Below are 8,211 nucleotides of genomic sequence, written 5' to 3'. Positions count from 1 at the left end.
TGACATACCCAGGACCCTGGCCAGGTTGCCCTCAACCCTGGCATGCTCTGCCCACAGAGTCCAATCCAGCTCTGGAAAATGAAGCTTTTGAGAACCTGCCTGTGCACCCTTCCTGGGAGGAATGTGGTCTCTTTGAAGAGGCTCAGAGACATCTGTGCCTCAATGCGATGCTGGAGAGCTTTGCATAACATCTCTTGTTGGGCTGTTGGTATGGCAAGGACAATCTTGTTTTTGTGGAAGAACTTCATGAGTCAGGACTCCAAGGCTAGACCCTTCAACCCAGAAGGCTCACCACTGTGAGCTGTGTTGTTTCGCCTAAGAAAGATACTTTGCATCTGGGTGAGCATGAAGAAACACACAATGGGCAGGCACTGTACACACATGGGGCATTTAGGCAGAATTCTGTTTCAGTGCACATCTTTCCCAACACAGAAAGGGGGACAGTGCAGAGAAATCTTGTGGTAAAGACACGGACAAGGGTACTTTTGTGAAGCCCTTCAGGGAGGTTGGGAATGACTTTGCAGCCAACATGTGCCTTCTCAGCATCATGCCACCCAGAGATGCCAAAGAATGTGCGACACACAGAAACACAGAAAGAAAACAATCATCGTGAAAGAATATGAAGACATAAAATTCCCCAGTAGAAGTACAAAAGAAATCCAAAGTAAACGATAGGAATATTCACAGAAAAATGGCAGGGCCAACTAGTTACTTATCAATAGTCATCTTAAATGTAAATAGCAGCTGGTGCTGCGGCTCACTAGGCTAATCTTCCGCCTTGCGGCGCCGGCACACCGGGTTCTAGTCTCGGTCAGGGCGCCAGATTCTGTCCTGGTTGCCCCTCTTCCAGGCCAGCTCTCTGCTGTGGCCCGGGAGTGCAGTGGAGGATGGCCCAAGTGCTTGGGCCCTGCACCCCATGGGAGACCAGGAGAAGCACCTGGCTCCTGCCATCGGATCAGCGAGGTGCGCCGGCCGCAGCGGCCATTGGAGGGTGAACCAACGGCAAAGGAAGACCTTTCTCTCTGTCTCTCTCACTGTCCACTCTGCCTGTCAAAATAAATAAATAAATAATCAAACAAACAAACAAATAAATAAATGTAAATGGCCTCAACTCTCCAGTTAAAAGATAGACTGGCTGAATGGATTAAAAAACAAGACCCATCTATTTGTTACCTACAAAAAACACATCTCATCAACAAGATACAGACTGAAAGTGAAAGGACAGAAAAAGATATTCCAAGCAAACAGAAGGGGGGGGCAGGAATAGCCATCCTAATAACAGACAAAATAGGCTTTAACACAAGAAGTATTAAAATAGACATTGGCCGGCACCACGGCTCACTAGGCTAATCCTCAACCTGCGGCGCTGGCACCCCGGGTTCTAGTCCCGGTTGGGGCGCCAGATTCTGTCCCGGTAGCTCCTCTTCCAGTCCAGCTCTCTGCTATGGCCCGGGAAGGCAGTGGAGGATGGCCGAAGTCCTTGGGCCCTGCACCCACGTGGGAGACCAGGAGGAAGCCCCTGGCTCCTGGCTTTAGATCAGCACAGTGCGCTGGCTGTAGCCGCCATTTGATGGGTGAACCAACGGAAGGGAGACCTTTCTCTCTGTCTCTCTCTGTAACTCTACCTGTCAAATAAATAAATAAATAAATACACATTCTTCTCACCAGTGCATGGAACTTTCTTCAGGATAGACCACATGTTAGGCCATAAAGCAAGTCTCAGCAAATCAAAACCATACCATGCATCTTCTCTGATTACAATGGACTGAGTCAAAACTGACTCAAAATTCTCAAGAGCATATACAAACACATAGAGACTAAACAGCATGCTCCTAAATGAACTGTGGGTCATAAAAGAGAAATTTAAAAATTTCTGGAAATAAATGAAGATGACAATACTTCATATCAAACCGTATGAGATGGGGCCAGCACTGTGGCACAGTAGGTTAATCCTCTGCCTGTGGTGCCGGCATCCCATATGGGCACTGATTCTAATTCCAGCTGTTCCTCTTCCGATCTAACTCTCTACTATGGCCTGAAATAGCAGTGGAAGATGGCCCAAGTGAATGGCCCCTGCACCTTTGTGGGAGACTTGAGGAGGCTTCTGGCTCCTGGCTTCAGACCAGCCTAGCTCCAGCTGTTGCAGCAATTTAGGGAGTGAACCAGCAAATGGAGGACCTTTATCTCTCTCTCCCTCTGTCTGTAACTCTACCTGTCAAATAAATAAATCTTAAAAAAAAAAAAAACTTACGGAGATACAACAAAAGAAATGTTAAGAGGGAAGTTTATAGCAATTAGTGCCTACATCAAAGAAAATGGAAAATCACCAAATAAACAAGCTGTCAATGCATCTCAAGGAAAACAACATGGAAAACAACAACAAATCAAATCCCAAATTAAGAGATAAATAATTAAAATCAAGGAAGAAAGTGTCTGCTAATAATAATAGATAGAACTAAAAGGGAGAGAATGATCCAACATGGGAAGCAGGCTACACAACAGACTCATAGAATGACAAACACCCTAAACAGCACTCTGGCCTCAGAATCAGCCCTTAAGGATCTGGAACCAGACAAGGATGCCCACTCTCACTATTGCTATTTAATATAGTTCTCAAAGTTTTAGCCAGAGCCATCAGGCAAAAAAGATAAAAAATAAAATAAAGTGATACAACTAGGAAAGGAAGGATTGCTAGCTGTCAGGGAAATTCAAATCAAAACCACAGTGAGGTTTCATCTCACTCCTGTTAGAATGGCTCTCATACAGAAATTAACAAACAAATGCCGACGAGGATGTGGGGAGAAGGGTACCTTAATTACTGTTGGTGGGAATGTAAACTGGTACAACCACTGCAGAAAACATTATGGAGATATCTCAGAAAGTTGAACACAGACCTACCATATTACCCAGCCATTCCACCCCTGGGAATTTACCCAAGGGAAATGAAATCATCAAACAAGACTTATCTGTACCTTATGTTCATTTCAGCTCAATTTACAATAGTTAAGAAATGGAATCAACCAATGTCCATAGACTGAAGATGGAATAAAGAAATTATGGTATATATACATTATGGAATACTACGCCCATGTGGGAGACCCAGAAGCTCCTTGTTCCTAGACTCCTGGCTTCAGATTGGCTCAGCTCTGGCCGTTGCAGCCATCTGGGAGTGAACCAGCATATGATAGACCTTTCTCTATGTCTCTCCCTTCTACTGTCTGTAACTCTACCTCTAGATAAACAAAATCTTAAAAGAAAAAAAAAAAAAAAAGGAAGAGGGAGGAGGAAGAAAGGCAGGAGTATGGGTGGGTGGAAGTTATGGGAGGAAGAATCATCATATTCCCAACTCTGTATATATTAAATGCATAAAGTTGTATTCCTTACACAAAATTTAAAAAAAGAAAAAAGGTAAAAAATAAAATAAAAATCTCTCCTGCCCTATTGATGTTATTTAAGGATGTTTAAAGACAAATAGAAGGAACACGAAGTCTCCACTTTTAACAACATTGATGGTTCTCCACTGCCTGTAGGATAAAATCAGTTTGATCAAGATGTCAGGCTCTTTCATGACCTTGCTCCTGTTGACTTACCAGCCTCATCTCCTTCCCTTACACTTATACTTATTTTGAACTCCACAGGTTTTCCTGAACCCAACAGGTTATAGCATGCCTTTGCCAATGCCAGTTCTTTAGCCTAAAATTATTTCCTGCCATGTTGTAAGCCTTAAAGTTTGTATTAAAATTCAATTATATCATCCTCTGGAAAGCTTTCCCTGAGCACCTCTGCCGTGTGTTAACCCTGTACACTGCATACCTAAAAACTCATTTGCAACCCTCTATTCTACAAGGCTATGACAAATTTCAGCTAAGAGTTATCCATATGCTGTATACAATCAGGGTAGGGCATGGTCTAGCCAAGGGTTTTTTTGTTTTGTTGTTTTTTTTTTTTTTTTGAAGATTGATTTTATTTATTTGAGAGTAAGAGGTAGAGACAGACACCTTGCGGGTGCAGGGGCCCAAGGACTTGGGCCATCCTCTACCGCTTTCCCAGGCCATAGCAGAGAGCTGGAGTGGAGGAGGAGCAGCCAGGACTAGAACTGGCACCCATATGGGATGCCAGTGCTTCAGGCCAGGGTGTTAACCTGCTGCACCACAGCGCCAGCCCCTAGCCAAGTTCTAATTTCTTTTATTCTTCTGCATTGGGAAGTTTCCATTAGAAGGAATATTGCCCAAAAAGTCATGGATTCTATCTGGATGTAACCTATGGCACTCTCTCCATTCTGGATCATAGCCCTTCCTCTCCAGGCATGTCAGACAGAACAAGCCATTTGGACTTTGACTCCGTTAGCCTCTATGCAGCCCTGCCTTCAGCCGGGTCCACTGGGATCCTCAGACCTGCCTGCAGCAACTTGTTTTCTATGGATTTGGATCTCTGTAGTGGCTGAGTAAAAGGATTCTTATCTAGAATCCCTGGATTTCGGGTCCAATACACTGCTCACAGCTCCCACCACCTAACCCCCACCTCCTACGCTACCACAGAGCTCTTTTCTTCATTCCCCACCCCAGGAAGAATTTCAGGACTGTATTCTTCACTGTGCCTATTCTGAAGCCAGCACTGATACTAACTTCATCTTCTTTCTGCTTTATGGTCTCATCAGCATCCACAGACCCTCAACTTGCCTTAAGACTCCTGTCTGCTTGATTATTTCCTGTTGCTTCTAAGACTATATTCTGGTTCTCAATTTATGTTCAGAACAAAGATGATACATAGTTTTTACAAATAACTTCTCCAGGCTGGCGCCATGGCTCACTAGGCTAATCCTCCGCCTGTAGCACCCGCACTCCGGGTTCTAGTCCCGGTTGGGGCGCCAGATCCTGTCCTGGTTGCTCCTCTTCCAGCCCAGCTCCCTGCTGTGGCCTGGGAAGGCAGTGGAGGATGCCCCAAATGCTTGGGCCCTGCACCCACGTGAGAGACCAAGAGGAAGTACCTGGCTCCTGGCTTTGGATCGGCGCAGCGCACCGGCCACAATAACCATTTTAGGGGGTAAACCAACGGAAGGAAGACCTTTCTAACTCTGCCTGTCAAAAAAAAAAAAAAAAAAAAAAAAAAAAAAAAAAAAACACACCACAACAACAAAAAACAAAAAACAAAAACCTTCTCCAACTAAGAGAAAGATAAACTGTAATTTCCACCAAAGGAAGGCATAGGCTCTTCCTTTAAAATGAATGGTCTAGAAGCCGGTGTTGTGGCACAGCGGGTTAAGCCACCTCAAGTGACACCAGCATCCCATATAAGATTGTGGGTCCAGGGCAGAACTATTTGGCTTCCAAATGCCCTTGGGAAGATGGCCAAAGTGCTTGGGACCCTACTACCCATCGTGGGAGACCAGGATGGAGTTCCTGGCTCCTGGCTTTGGCCTGGCCCAGCTCTGGCTATCATACCCATTTTGAAGAGTGACCAGCAGAACGAAGATCTCCTTACTCTGCCCTTTGCTCTTTCAAGTAAATTACTCTTTAAAACAAATGGTCCATTTTAATGTTGGGCACAATCCAACTGAGAAAATGGTTTTGTCTTTATGAACACTGAAAGTATGGGCAAGTGTTGTGGCACCATGGGTTAGGCTGACATTTGGGATGCCTACACCACATATGAGATTGTCACATTTGAGCCCTGACTACTCTGCTTCTTGCTAAACACTCTGGGAAGCAGTGGGTCCTTGCCATTCACTCATTTTAGTTCCCGGCCCCTGGTTTCAGCCTGGCCTACCTCTGGCTATCTGGGAACTGAATCAGCAGATGGGAGTCTCTTTCAAATAAAGCATTTAAAAACAAAATGTGCAAACTGCTATTAGTCAAATATGGAGGTAGTTTTAAAAGGATGCTATTTCTCCAAAAAAAAAATGAGACCATTTCTATTTGACTTCTATTCTGCCAACATTCTGTACTTCAAACATATTTACTCTTATTTATTTTGGGAAAGGGAAAGAGGATAGGGGATGAGATCTTCCATCCACTGTTTCACTACCCCTAAATGCCCATTAACAGCCGGGGCTGTGCCAGGTTGAAGCCAGGAGCCCAAAAACCAGTCTCCCATGTGGTCACCAAGATTCCAAGTACCTGAGCCATTACCTGCTGCCTCCAGATAGTTCAAGACTCTGATGGAGTTATGGGTTTGATTGATCCAGCCTAGGATATTTTGAACAGCAACAAAAAACCATACAGGTAATGGCGTAAGGATCAAATACCACAGTTCTATTTCCAGTTGTTAAGTTTTCAAAGTTTTTTAAAAAATATTTTATTGTTTAGAAAAGTAGAGTTACAGAGATGGAGAGACAGAGAGAGAAGTCTTCCAGCCACTGGTTCACCCTCCAAATGACTGCAGTGGCCAGCTCTGAGCAGATCCAAAGCCAGGAGTTTCTTCTGGGTCTCCCACATAGGTGCAGGGGCCCAAGGATTCAGGCCTTCTACTGCTTTCCCAGGCCAGACAGCTGGATCAGAAGTGGAGCAGCTGGCACACATATGGAATGCTGGCGCCACAGGCAGAGGCTTTATCCCACCATGCCACAGTGCCAGCCTCAAAGGCGATTTTTTAAAAATCTCAAACAGGGACTAGGAAACTGTTACCCTTAGGTGGTCAGTTTCACTGCAGCACACATTTGTTTAGTATGTGCCTGCTTTGATGTGGCAACTGCATACTTCAGTAATCCCAACAGCAATCACATGGTGTTAAATATTTACTGTTTAGTCCTTATGAAAAAGGTTATCAATACTCAATTTAACCTTCAATAACTTCCAATAAATAAAACCTGAAATAAAAAAACCCTGCATCTCTCTCAGTAGATGGTATAAAGCCTCTGTGTCTCTAGACTCACTTCCAAGTACCCAGGTTTTATCTGTTATGCCCAATGACTTATTTTACTACTTAATTCACCAAACCAAATTTTTAAAAAGCACTCTTTCAAGGGGGAAATATTAACTCCAAAAAAAAAAAAAAAACTTTTCATCTTCTCAAGACACCGCCTTATAAAAGCAATTACATCTTGTTATTCAGGCTGAAATAAAATTTCACTGGGTAACCACTGCTAGCTCTCTCTCCTTTAAAGAAAATGTTAAACTAGGACCAACGCTATGACAAAAACATATTTCCTATTGAGAAAAGGCATATACCAGTATCTAAGTAAAAACTATTAGTCATCAGCTTCTTAAACAAAAACTGACACCTACGACTTAATTCTCTTAAGCCATCAATGTCACCTAGACCTAGTAAGCTTCTTTTAGGGTATCAAGTGCCATTTAAAAACAGGAACTGAAGTAAGGCTAAAGGGTTGTTTCCCTCAATTCTCCAGCTCAACTTGTTCATCTTCAGCTTTCCAGAAAACAAAAAAACCTGACAGAAATTAATGGAGGTCCCAAGTCAAATCCTCGCTTAGCATTGTGGTACTTACCTTATTTCCACAAAAAGTAGGAAGTGATATGAGTATTTGAAGCAATTCTATTAGTAGAGGCTTGAAAGCATGGAAGCCCATTCCTGTAAATAGTTCACAAGAGTATGATTGGCCATTAATGTTCAATGACTACATTCCATACAACTGATTCTCATTTTAAAGAGTGAATAAAATCAGATTATCAACTTAGTTCCTAACTGAGGTACAATGCCAAATAAAATCAGCAGAGCTCAGAGTTTGGCCTTAATTTTTTTAAAGATTCAACTATTTACTTGTAAAGCAGAGTTAAGAGAGAGATGAATCTTCCATCGGCTGGTTCACCTCCCAAATGGCTGCAACGACCAGGGTTAGGCAAGGCTGAAGCCAGGAGCCACATCCAGGTCTCCCATGTGGGTGCAGGAGCCCAAGATCTTGGGCAATCCTTTGCTGCTTTCCCGGGTGCATTAGCAGGGAGCTGGATAATAAAAGGAGCAGCCACAGCTCCAACCAATACCCATATAGAATGCCAGCATTGTGGGCCATGGCCTTAGCCCGCTGCATGACAGTACCACCCCAAGATCTTGGTTTTAATTCATCTTAAGAACTAAGATGCTCCATGCCATTCACAACCATTTAGAATAGTAACTGACTGTTAACTACTGTATGCCTGCTATTGGGGCTTCTGGTGAGTAACAGTGCTATCAGCAGTGAAATGAAGCTAAAATTGATGGAAGACTTCTAGTACTAGTGAGGATTTACACCAGGTGCTTTTCATGAGATTTTCACCT

The 8,211-nt window shown here is 43.5% G+C and overlaps 1 long non-coding RNA gene across 1 annotated transcript; it reads right to left on the bottom strand.

The window, feature by feature from the left end:
- Positions 1-217: 217 nt before the first annotated feature.
- On the bottom strand, positions 218-7,529 carry LOC149122394 (uncharacterized). Its single transcript, XR_016220753.1, has 2 exons — positions 7,445-7,529; positions 218-1,625 (listed from the first exon to the last, which is right to left on the bottom strand). It is a non-coding gene; the product is annotated as an uncharacterized LOC149122394 (long non-coding RNA).
- Between the last annotated feature and the right edge of the window lie 682 nt (positions 7,530-8,211).

This window comes from Oryctolagus cuniculus, chromosome 14 (assembly GCF_051225735.1).
Source record: "Oryctolagus cuniculus isolate XC-2025 breed Fujian yellow rabbit chromosome 14, ASM5122573v1, whole genome shotgun sequence".
Taxonomy (NCBI): Eukaryota; Metazoa; Chordata; class Mammalia; order Lagomorpha; family Leporidae; genus Oryctolagus; species Oryctolagus cuniculus.
The sequence above is the reverse complement of the archived record's forward strand: the minus strand, read 5'-3'. Positions and strand labels throughout refer to the sequence as shown.